The 11,505-nt window shown below is 58.6% G+C and overlaps 1 long non-coding RNA gene across 1 annotated transcript; it reads right to left on the bottom strand.

The window, feature by feature from the left end:
* Positions 1–3,144: 3,144 nt before the first annotated feature.
* On the bottom strand, positions 3,145–8,762 carry LOC108514959 (uncharacterized). Its single transcript, XR_001881389.1, has 3 exons — positions 8,620–8,762; positions 4,795–4,858; positions 3,145–3,820 (listed from the first exon to the last, which is right to left on the bottom strand). It is a non-coding gene; the product is annotated as an uncharacterized LOC108514959 (long non-coding RNA).
* Positions 8,763–11,505: the final 2,743 nt, after the last annotated feature.

Genomic DNA, 11,505 nt, shown 5'->3' with positions numbered 1-11,505 from the left:
AGCAAAACACTCATCCAGGCCGGGTGCGGTGGCTCACATTTGTAATCCCAGCACTTTGGGAGGCCAAGGCGGGCGGATCACGAGGTCAGGAGTTCAAGACCAGCCTGACCAACATGGTGAAACCCCGTCTCTATTAAAAATACAAAAATTAGCCGGGCTTGGTGGCGCATGCCTGTAATCTCAGTTACTCAGGAGGCTGAGGCAAGAGAATCGCTTGAACTCGGGAGGTGGAAGTTGCAGTGAGCTGAAATCATGCCACTACACTCCAGCCTGGGCAAGAGTGAGGGAAAAAAAAAAAAAAAAAAAGAGCCATCCAGTCAATCCAGAGAACCGTGAACAATACTACATCACTGCTGTTTAAAGCCACCCCGGCAGGGTTGTTTGTTACACAGCAGAAGAGAACTGATACACTGTGGAGATCTCCTTGTCTCTCAGGGGTCACTGGCATCACCTGCAGCCCCTCCACCCTCCACCTTCCCCCTTCCTGTCCATCACTTTTGAAAAGTGGGCAGTTTACCCAATCACTGCCTTCCTGGGGCCAGGAAGCCCCTTCCAGTCCAGCCCTCTGCTCCTTTCACACTGGGCATTGAGGGAAGCATCTCCTGGCAGGGCCTCCGCACCCCTCCAGGCCCTCAGCTCCCTGCTGGACATACGGACATAGGGTGGCCGAGTGAGGGGTGGCTCCTGGGAATCCTGATGCCGCCCCCTGGACAGCACTGGACCCTCAGTGGGCTCTGCGGACCGTGTCCTAGGGGTTCCTGAGTGGGGACAGCTGACGGGCCGAGGGGGTGGCGCAGCAGGGATGGGAGCTGCAATGGAAGGCTAGGCTGAGTCCCTCCCCACACTGCCCGCACGCTCTCGCCTGCAGCCACCTCCTCAGCCGCTCTGGCCTCAGCGTCTGCACCTATGAAGTGGGCCTGGAGTATGTGGAAGTCCCAGCCGGGGAGACACATAGGCGCCTGGTAGACGTGAGGCTGGGGAAGGCAAGGGAAGTGGCAGTTGGGACGCGCGAGCAGGCCGGGCTGGGTGGACGGCCACCAGGTGGAGGGTACAGGAGCGTGGGGGTCCGCTCTCCGAGGGAGATGGGGCTCGGACCGGGGAACACTGTCACCCGCAGGCCGCGGGCCGCGGGCGGGCAGAGACAGAGCCTGGGACCTTGAGGGCGTCTCCCGACTGGGCGGGGGGCCGCGCTCGTCCCCGCTGGCGGCGCCGGGAAGCGGAGGCGCGCACAGCCCTCTCCCTGCGCCCAGCGCGGTCCGCGGACTCCGGCTGGGGGAGGGTAACCCGGAAGGGGCCCACCTGACCACCTGCCCCGCCCGCCCCGCAGGGACCTCCGATCTGCCCAGCCGGGGGCGGGCGCAGTGGCCGCGGCGCAGATGGAGGGACTATGGCCATTTCACGCTGGGGAAGGTGGAGACCCTGGTGGGCAGGGGTCCGCCGAGGCCGCGGGGCGAGGGGAGAGCGGGGTGGGCACTCAGCCCGCGAACCCCGCCACCGGGGACAGGGCGCTCGGACGTCCCGGCCCCGCAGCCTGGGGCGCCCGGGTCGGGGTCCCTCGCTGGGCTCCGGCGGAGGCGGCGGGTCGCAGTGACGCCCGCGGCCGCCAGGGGGCGGTGTCGGGCCGCGCTGGGCGCTGGGGTCGCGTTCTAGGCTGCTGTCCGCCTTCCCCTGCGCAGATGGGGATACTGAAGCTCGGACCCCGCCGGCACGGGCCAGGGCCTCGCCTCTCCCCGAGGGCGGTCGGCAGGGTCCGACCAGGGGACACCCCTGCCCCTACAAAATCTCTGCAAAATCTGCCTTGGGGCAGATCAGCGGAGCTCCGCCCCCCACCCAAGTCCCGGCCCTGCTGCGGGGCTGGGTCTCCCGACCCCTTCCCCGCCTCGGGCCCAGAAAGTGATCGTGCGGACGCAAGGACCCGGCGGGGCGGGGCGTGTGGGAAGAGGGCGCGCCCGCGCACGGGCCACTGTCACCCTTGGGACTGCCCAGCACTGTGTGACCTGGGCTGGGCCAGGCCCTCCAGTCTCAGTTCCCCCTTCTGACTCACTTCTCTGCAAGCTGCAGCTACTGATCTAGCACAGTCCCGAAGGTGGTCCTGGAAAATAAGATGGGGGCGCAGGCGAAGGGGGGCTGCAGTGACGCGGCCCCTGCGGCCCTGCGTGGGGCGTCGTCTGGAGGAGGCGCTGCGGGGAGGCGCCCCCAGCTCCGTAAGCCTGCGGCTCGCTCATCCCCAGTGCGAACCCGTGGAACGCTTCCCTGCCTGAGGGGCAGGACGCACTCGAGACCACTCGGCCGAATCCAGCGCGAGGTTGCGAGGAGGGGCCTGAAAGGGCGGATGCGTTGGATCCTCCCAGCCCGTCCTGCTCCTGGCGTCCTACTTCCCGCCAGGGCTGGCCACACCGGGACAAGCCGGGAGCTGGGCTGAGCTGAGCCACCGCTGGTCTCCCACAACCCCCAGTGTTCAGAGAGCCCTAAGCAGGGAACTTGGTGCAGCCCGGGATGAAACACGGCTTCCTGCCCCCAGACCCGCCCCAGCCGCTGAGCATCAGGAGGGCCGCACTCGCCACATCCCCAGCACGTCCTGGCCCCACTCGCTGCCTGCTTAATTCTTCCTCTATGTAGTCATCTGCATTTATGGGCACCCACAGGACTACCCGCCCAGCAGGCATAGGCAGGCCCCACCCTGTGGGCGGGCAAAGGGGAACCCTCCACCTGGCCGGTGCCAGTAGCAGGGCCCACAGAGCCCGGGGGAGCTCCTTTAGCCAGGTGACAGCTGAAATGAGGCCACACAGACTCCTGGGAGAGACGCATCCAGGCAGAGGGAACAGAAGGGCCAAGGGCCCTGAGGCTTGAACACAGTTTCCCGGTGGCACAGGAAGGGGTTTGGCCTAGACGCAGAGGAGTTTTGTTTTGTTTTGTTTTTTGTTTTTTTTGAGATGTTGTCTTGCTCTGTCGTCCAGGCTGGAGTGCGATGGCGCAATCTTGGCTCCCGGCAACCTCCCCCTCCCGGGTTCAAGTGATTCTCCTGCCTCAGCCTCCTGAGTAGCTGAGATTACAGGCGCGTACCACTATGCCCTGCTAATTTGTGTATTTTTTGTCGTGACGGGGTTTCATCACGTCAGCCAGACTGATCTTGAACTCCTGCCCTCAAGTGATCCACCCACCTGGGCCTCCGGAAGTGCTGGGATTACAGTCATGAGCCACCGCGCCTGGCCTAGGGGAGTGGTTTTAGTGTGGCATGGGCAGCCTGGGAGAGGAGGGGTTTAGTCTGGCATGGGCAGCCCGGCAGGGAACTGTAAGGAAAGAGGAGCCAGGTGGGTGTGACTTTGGTTTGGGGAGGGTCCCTCAGGCTACAGGGAGCTGCAGCTGGGCCTGAGAGGTGTGATGGAGCAGTGACAAGGGGGTCAGGGCATTTCTGCACAGATGCCATGAGGCTTGACCAATGATGGGGGATGCAGGCGATTCCTTATCTCAAGTAGCCTCCTCCAGGAAGCCTCCTCTGCCTACTTAGCTCTGGACTGCAGAACAGCTCCAAGAGCCTGTTTGTTGAATAAATTAATCAGTGAGTCTGCTCAGTAGGGTTGGCTGACAAGTCAACTGTCCGATCAGGGGTGGCTGAGCTGAGTCCCCCCATATTGTGAGTGGGAGGAGGAACTACAGCTTTCATCAGCTTTCACCAAGTACAGAACCCCAATGGGGTTACTACAAAGTCACAAAACCAAAGGAGGCTGAGGCTAGAGGATCCCTGTGTGAGGATCTCGAGCCCCAGAGTTCAAATTCAGAGTTGAAATTCAAATTGAGACACTCTGCCATCTGCCTTTCTCTGAAAAAGAAAAAAACAAAACAAAAAAAGTTTTACCTTAATTACACAGATACCATTTGAACATGTGCCACTTTCTTTTTTTCTTTTTTTAGAGTCAGGGTCTCACTCTATTGCCGAGGCTGGTGTCAAACCCTTTAGCTCAAGTGATCCTCCTGCCTCACCCTCCTGAGTAGCTGAGGTTACAGGTGTGAGCCACCATGTCTGGCCTATGTCGAAATTTTGTTTTTTTTTTTTTTGAGACGGATTCGCTCTGTCGCCCAGGCTGGAGGCAGTGGTGCGAGTCCGGCTCACCATGCAAGCTCCGCCTCCCGGGTTTACGGCCATTCCCTGCTCAGCCTCCCGAGTAGCTTGGGACGACAGGCGCCCGCCACAGCGCCTGGCCTAGTTTTTTTGTATTTTGTTAAGTAAGACGGGTGTCACCTGTTAGCCAGGATGCTTGATCTCCTGACCCAATGATCCGCCCGTCTCGGCCTCGCAAAGTGCTGGATACAGGCTTGAGCCACCGGGCGCCCGGCAGTTGAATATTTTTAAAATCCTAGCAGCAGCCGGGCATGGTGGCTCGCGCCTATAATCCCAGCACTTTGGGAGGCTGAGGCAGGTGGATCACCTGAGGTCGGGAGTTTGAGACCAGCCTGACCAACATGGAGAAAGCTGGTTTCTACAAAAAATACAAATTAGCTGGGCATGTTGGCACATGCCTGTAATCCCAGCTGCTCAGAAGGCTGAGGAAGGAGAATCGCTTGAACCCGGAAGGCAGAGGTTGCGGTGAGCCGAGACCCCCCCATTGCACTCTAGCCGGGGAAAAAAGAGTAAAACCCCATCTCAAAAAAAAAAAAAAAACAAAAAACAAAAAAACAAATCCTAGCAGCTGTGTTATTGGTGCAAGCTTTGTGCCAAGTGTGGCTTCAAGGACTCGGTAGACATCACTGTCATCTCTCCTTGCAGATGAGGAAACCCAGACTTTTCTTTCTTACCTGAGGCTGCAGGTGCTTTAGGCACATGGTAGCCATCCATGTGACTGACCTTCCAAATCAGGACCTGGGGAATGTGAGAAGGAATGGTATTATAATTGTACCTGGATGACAGAGACTGTCCCGGGGAGGTCTCTTAGTCAGGACTTTTTCAAATGACAGATCCATATCCAATGGGCCTAAGCCCGAGTAGCTGGGACTACAGGCACGCACCACCAAGCCCAGCTAATTTTTGTATTTTTAGTAGAGACGGGGTTTCACCACGTTGGCCAGGCTGGTCTTGAACTCCTGACCTTGTGATCCACCCGCCTTGGCCTCCCAAAGTGCTGAGATTACAGGCGTGAGCCACTGCGCCCAGCTCCATTTTACTCACTTATTTAATGGAAAGCCCTAGTGCTCAGGCATGGCTGGATGCAGTGATCCTACAAGGACTCAGAGACAGCGAGGCCATGTAGACTGTCTCACATTTCAGCCTGGGAGGGACTACTTGGTCCTTAGGCTCCAGGCTCATACCCAGTGCTCTCAGCAGGCCCAGCAGGAGAGCAGGAGCCCGCAGCAAAGTCACAGCAGGCTTCTCCATGACCATGTCAGCCATACCCCTTCTGATGGTCACCTAGGTAACTTCCAGCTTTTCCTTATTAAAGATGTAGTAGTGACTCTACCTCCCTAGTACTGGATATGCACTTGTATTCTCTTCAAAGCTTTAATAATGACATAGTTAGAAATGAAATATAAAATTCAGCTAAATTCTTTTTTTTATTTTTTTGAGACGGAGTCTTGTTCTGTCACCCAGGCTGGAGTGCAGTGGTGCCGTCTCGGCTCACTGCAACCTCTGCCTCCCGGGTGCAAGTGATTCTCCTGCTTCAGCCTCCTGAGTAGCTGGGATTACAGGCGCCCACCATGCCTGGCTAATTTTTTTTGTATTTTTAGTAGAGATGGGGTTTCACCATGTTGGCCAGGTTGGTCTCGAACTCCTGACCTCAGGTGACCTGCCTGTCTCGGCCTCCTGAAGTGCTGGGATTCCAGGTGCGAGTCACTGCACCCGGCTGCTGAATTATTTTATGAAACATTAAAGAATTAGGGCAGTCGAGGTAGCTCATGCCTGTTATCCTAGCACTTTGGGAGACTGAGGCAGGAGGATCGCTTGAGCTCAGGAGTTCAAGACCAGCCTGGGCAACATAGCAAGACCTGGTGTCATGTCTACAAAATAAAATAAAATATTTATTTTTTGTGTGTGGTGGCGTGTGCCTATAGTCCCAGCTACCCAGGAGGCTGAGGTGAGAGGATTACTTGAGCCCAGGAGATTGAGGCTGCAGTAAGCTATGATTGCACTACCGCACTCCAGCCTGGGCAACAGAGCAAGACCTTGTCTTAAAAAAAAAAAAAGACAAAAAAAAAAAAAGACAAGAGAACAAAATCCATAGCAGTGAGCATCGTATTGGACATGTAACTCGGTACACAGGCAGGTATTTACCTGGGGTAAGATGCCTACAAAAGGACCTGCTGGGCCCACAAGCATGCGAGTTTTCCCTGCTGGTGGGGCAAGTGCCTGAATCCTAACCCAGCCAGCACAGGCTGTTCCCAGGCTACTCAGTTTTCGCCAGGAGCCTGTACACGTGCTGATTCCGAGTGAAGCTGAATGTCTGCCTCCACATGTCTGTTGGCCAGCATGTGGATAGCCTATGGTGCCCTCGCCCGTCTTCCTCCCGGCCAATCTTCCAGCTATGTTAGGGGCTCCCTGCACACTTGAGACGCCACTCCTTGGCTATGCATGCTGGACCCTTTGGCTCCCAGGATGTCCCTTGTCTCCAGTGGTTTTGTCCTGTCTTTGGTCTGTACTGGCATCCCAAAGCTGAGTCTTGAGAGACGCTAATGGGGCTGCAGACGCGGTGGGGCAGAGCCCAGCCTGCCACCGTAGGAGGGAGTGGTAGTGGCTCCTGGTGCAGGTGCCAGTCTTAAAGGTCAGGTGAGCTTTGGTCTGGTCTGGCCAGGCAGTGGAAGGACAGGACCTGCATGAGGTGGGGCAAGTGGTGGGGCACCCCCAGGCTCTCACCTGGTCCTAGCCACTCTGCGTCCTGGCCTTGCCAGTCTTGCCACATGAAACACCTTCCTTCTGATACCCAAAATCCACCTGACTCACATCACAGATAAGTGACTAGTGCTCAGCCCAGTCCCACCACTGGTGAGTGGCTAATTAGGGGGGATCCAGCGTGTCTGGTGCCAGTCCCTCCCTGAGGAAGCTGTCTGCCTGCACCTGTGGTGCCTTCCTGGCTGCAGCCATCTGTCCCATCCCACTTGCCCAGATGGCAGGCTCCGCAGGCCTGGCCGGGCAGCAGGAGCTCAGGTCAGAGAGGATCTCAGTGCAGGCAGCAAATGAAGCCCTCTCCTTCAGCCCCTCCCCACCCGCCACCCCTTCCTATTCTCAGCAGATAGCCTTGAAAATAGAAGCCACCAGAGCAGATGTCTCCGAGCACCTTTACCTGTGCCCTCCTCTGTGTCTGTGCCCAACGTGCTGCCCCCCCAAGAAGAACTGCCCATGCTGCCAGCCCAGGGTGCCCCTCATGAGTGGCAGGCCCCACCCCAGCCAGCCTCCTCCAGGTTATCAGCTGGCCTGCATCGTCAGCGTTTTTGCCCATCAGCGCACTGCACACATAATGGACACACACACATGCAGGCTGCAGCATGCTGCCCACACACACGCGTGCACACACAGCACGTCGCCCATGATGCACAGATGCATGTGTGGGCCTGCCCACGTGTCTGAGTGCACATACATGCATGTGCACATGTGTTATCGCCACCGTTTCATTCTTTAAGCCTGCCCCTTCCTCTCCCATCCTCACGGCTCTATCCTGCTCCCCGCTTGCTCCTGAACTCTCTCCAAACAGGCTTCTCCCCCAACCCATGAGATTCTGTAAAGGGCACCGTGACCTATGTGTTGCCATATCCGAATCCGTCCCAGCCGACTGCTCCCTTATTTTTGGGACACCTTGTCTTCGGGGAACCCTGTGCCTTCTTGGTCCCACAGCCCTTACCCACCTCCTTTCCTGGAAGCCCCGGCTGGGGCCTTGGGCCTCTCACCTCCTGTCCCTGGTGCCTCACACTCCAAGCGCCCTCTTTATACCCATGCCCCCCACCTCCAGGGCCAAGGACACCTCTTGGCTCCGCCACCTTCCAGGTGCTCAGCTTTCCCCTAACACATGGGAGGCCTCCTAGACTCTCCTCATCTGCTCACACCCTCACCTATGGGCCAGGGGTCCTGCAGCAGGTGGCACTTCTCTCCAGGGGTTCCCAGTGCCCTCCGCCTGCTACAGCACAGTTGCCTTCAGTGGCTGCAGCCTCTCTGTCTCCTTGCCGTGCATTGTCAACTAGAGTTGCCAAGAAAACCTAAGCTGGCCATACCACCCCTCTGAGGGCCCTTCCTGCTCCCCAGCGTCCTCAGAGGCTTTCTGGGGCCTCTGTGCTTGCAGCCCCAGCCTCCCACCACTGCCTGTAGCTCCCTGCCTGGGCACACACAGACCCTGCCCTGGTGGGACAAGCCCTCCCAGAGGAAGAGGAGTATGCCTGGGTCAGGTCCCAGCAGGAGCATGATGGGGTCAAAGGTCAACTCCCATCTGAAGATGGCAAGACCCCTGCTACTCCGCCCTCCGCCTGGGGCTTCCTAGGTGTTTGGAAGTCATGCTCTGCCTGTTCCCCTGTCCCAGCCACCCTCCCTGCAGCCCATCCTCCCTCCCTGAGGAACCTGCCCCTTCGCAGCTGGTCACATGTCCCCGGGCCGCCTCTACTGCAGCAGCAATGCCATGAAACCACATGGAGAGCGCCACCAACCTCGGCACTGCTGCCCTAGGAGGTGCAGGATGTCCACACTCGTGCCCACAGGGGACAGCTTTCATCAGAAGACACTGCAGCAGAGATGGCGGCTGCGACCCAAAGCAGGGGGTTCCCCTGGGGCTGGATCTAAAAGTGACCTGAGGAGAAAAAGGCAAGCGGCTGAGGTGAGGCAGTGCTGTGGGGCCCGTGGTAGGGAGTGTTACAATGTCTGCTGCCACTTGCACTTACAGTGGGAGAGACGCGCGGACTCACACTGAGGCTGGCTGGGGAGGGGCAGGCACGCAGGGCTTCCAGTCTGCACTGTGTTGCTCCTTCAACTGGGCCCTGGGCTCCCAGGCATCTTAATGCTCTTTGTATGTGTGTCTAAAATAATTCACTAAGGAAACCACTTCCCAACCCCTCCCCTTGGGTCTCTGGGGAAAATCCAGGATCCTTGCTGGGCGTTCCAGGCCCCGTGGGACCTGGCCAGTCAGGTGGCCTCTGCAGTCTTTGGGTCACACTCCAGACCTTTGCCTCTGCTTTGCCCTCTGCCAGAAATGCCTCTTTCTGCCCATCTGGACTTTGTGGCTATGGCCACATCCACAGGAAGCTTCCAGGCAGCAGAGAAACAGGGTCAGACTTGGCTTTTAGAAAAAGGTCTCTGGGGCAGGCGGATCACTTGAGGCCAAGAGTTCAAGACCAGCCTGGCCAACATGGCAAAACCCCGTCTCTACTAAAAACACAAAAACTAGCTGTGCATGATGGTGCATGCCTGTAATCCCAGCTACTTGGGAGGCTACGGCATGAGAATTGCTTGAACCTGGGAAGTGGAGATTGCAGTGAGCTGAAATTGCTCCACTGCACTCCAGTCTGGGTGACAGAGTGAGACTCTATCTTGGAAAAAAAAAAAAAAAGGCCTCTAGGATCCCCAATGAGGAAGGCAGGTGGGGGCACGGGGGCAGGGAAAACAGCAAGGGGTGGAGAGAGACCTGCCCTGAGGCCCGGTGCACAGCTTGGCATCCACTGATGCCTTCACCCTCGTTCCACCAGTAGCCATGGAGATGGCTGTATCTTAACTCCAGCCTTCTAAGAGGCAAGAGAGTAGGGGAGTCTTGAGCCACAGATAGCCCACCTGGGCACCATCTCCCCAAGATGTCCCTCAGGGCCTGGGGCTCCCAAAGGTCAATTATTGACCCCAGGACCTCCACTCATTTTGCTCTCCCTGCCATTGTACTCAGAGGCATACAGAACCGGCGGATGGGAGAAGCCCTAGGGAGACAGGCCTAGATACAGGAGGAGACATGTGGAGCTGAGGCAAAGGCAGGTGCGGATGCTAGGCCCAGTGCCCTCTGTACCCCTCTCCTGCCGATGACCTGGACTCCCTGGGAGAGACAGCGTGGCCTGCAAGGTCCCCCGTCCTGAGGTGAAGAGGGCAGGGCTGGTGGGGTCCGGCCATCCCCCGGTGGGTCCATGCATGGCAGCCTGGGCAGGGTGCATGTGAGTGCCCACCCGTGCTGCGGTGGCCTGACCCTCTCTGGGCCTCACAGCCTTGCCCGCCTCGTGGTACTGCCCACCTGGCCTCTCACGACTGCTCTGTGGTGTGTGTGCCGAAGGCATTGAGCTGGTTGGGCTGGGGACAGGGGCCTGCCTAGGTCTGTTGAGAGGGCCCAGGTAAGACTTCCACCCAGGCTGACTGGCTGGGGCACAAAGAGAAGCCAGGACAGGGCTGAGTGTGTGTGCAGGGGCGTGCCCTCTGGACCAGGCCCCTCCCACCGGGGCGAGGCAGAGGCCTTGCCTGGATGGAGAGGAGTGGAGGGTTTCCCTGGTGAGATAGTACTGGAAGGGAAGGGACAGCATTCTGGGGAAGGAACCAGAAAGAGCCCTTGCATGGAATGTGGGGATTTCACCATAAGACCCCAGCTGCCTGGCCATGTGTTGGGGACTCCAGGTGGAAGGTCGTGTCTGGGAGGATGGATGGGGGGCTGGGCAGTCATTGCCCCTCTCCAGATCTGCGTCCACACCTGTAAAATGGGCCTAGAATTCCCGGCCACTGGGGCGAGTGAGGCCATAAATTAGTAAAGATGGACCCAGGCTCCTAAGCCCCCTAGGTCATGACCCCAAACCTTGGAACCCCCCACGGAGATAGTGGGGGTGGCCGAGGCCCAATCCAATCTATCCCGCCCAAATGTGGGAAGAACCGCAGGGCAAACCCCCGGTTTCCCTCCTGGCCGCTCCTGTCTTTTTTTTCTTTTTTTTTGTATTTTTTTTTTTTTTTTTTTTAGTAGAGACGGGGTTTCACCGTGTTAGCCAGGATGGTCTCGATCTCCTGACCTCGTGATCTGCCCGTCTCGGCCTCCCAAAGTGCTGGGGTTACAGGCTTGAGCCACCGCGCCCGGCCTAGGCCGCTCCTGTCTTTGAGGCCACCTGTCTTGAGCCCTGATTTGCTGGCGGATGAACTGGGGATCATCGTGTCCACTGTGGCTGGTGGTCGTGCAACGAAGTGGAAACAAGAGTGTTGAGGCCGAGATGGGCGCAGTGCGCGCTCCTAAAGAGCTGTCCCCATCCGTCCGCCCCTCCGTCCCTTGCGCGGGTCAGCTGGAGCGGGGGCGCGCCAGGCACGACCCTGGCCGGGCAGAAGGCGGTGGAGCCCTTAGGGGTCGCGGCTCCTACCCCCGGCCCTCCCATGTTGCAGATGGGGTAACAGCCCGGAGCTTTTTCCCAAGGTCACGGAAGGTCAGCGAAAAGGGGAGCTGGACGTGACAAGGAAAGTCACGCACGGCGGAGGGCGGGCCACCTACGCTGCACACAGAGCAGCGGCGCCCTCCCCGGCCGGGGCCGCTCGGAGCGCGTAGCCTTTCTTCGCCCGCAGCTCGAGTTCCGGGAGACCCGCCCCCGCCCTCCCCG

Source organism: Rhinopithecus bieti, unplaced genomic scaffold (assembly GCF_001698545.2).
Source record: "Rhinopithecus bieti isolate Rb0 unplaced genomic scaffold, ASM169854v2 scaffold_34310, whole genome shotgun sequence".
Taxonomy (NCBI): domain Eukaryota; kingdom Metazoa; phylum Chordata; class Mammalia; order Primates; family Cercopithecidae; genus Rhinopithecus; species Rhinopithecus bieti.
This window is presented reverse-complemented; position numbering and strand designations above follow the sequence as displayed.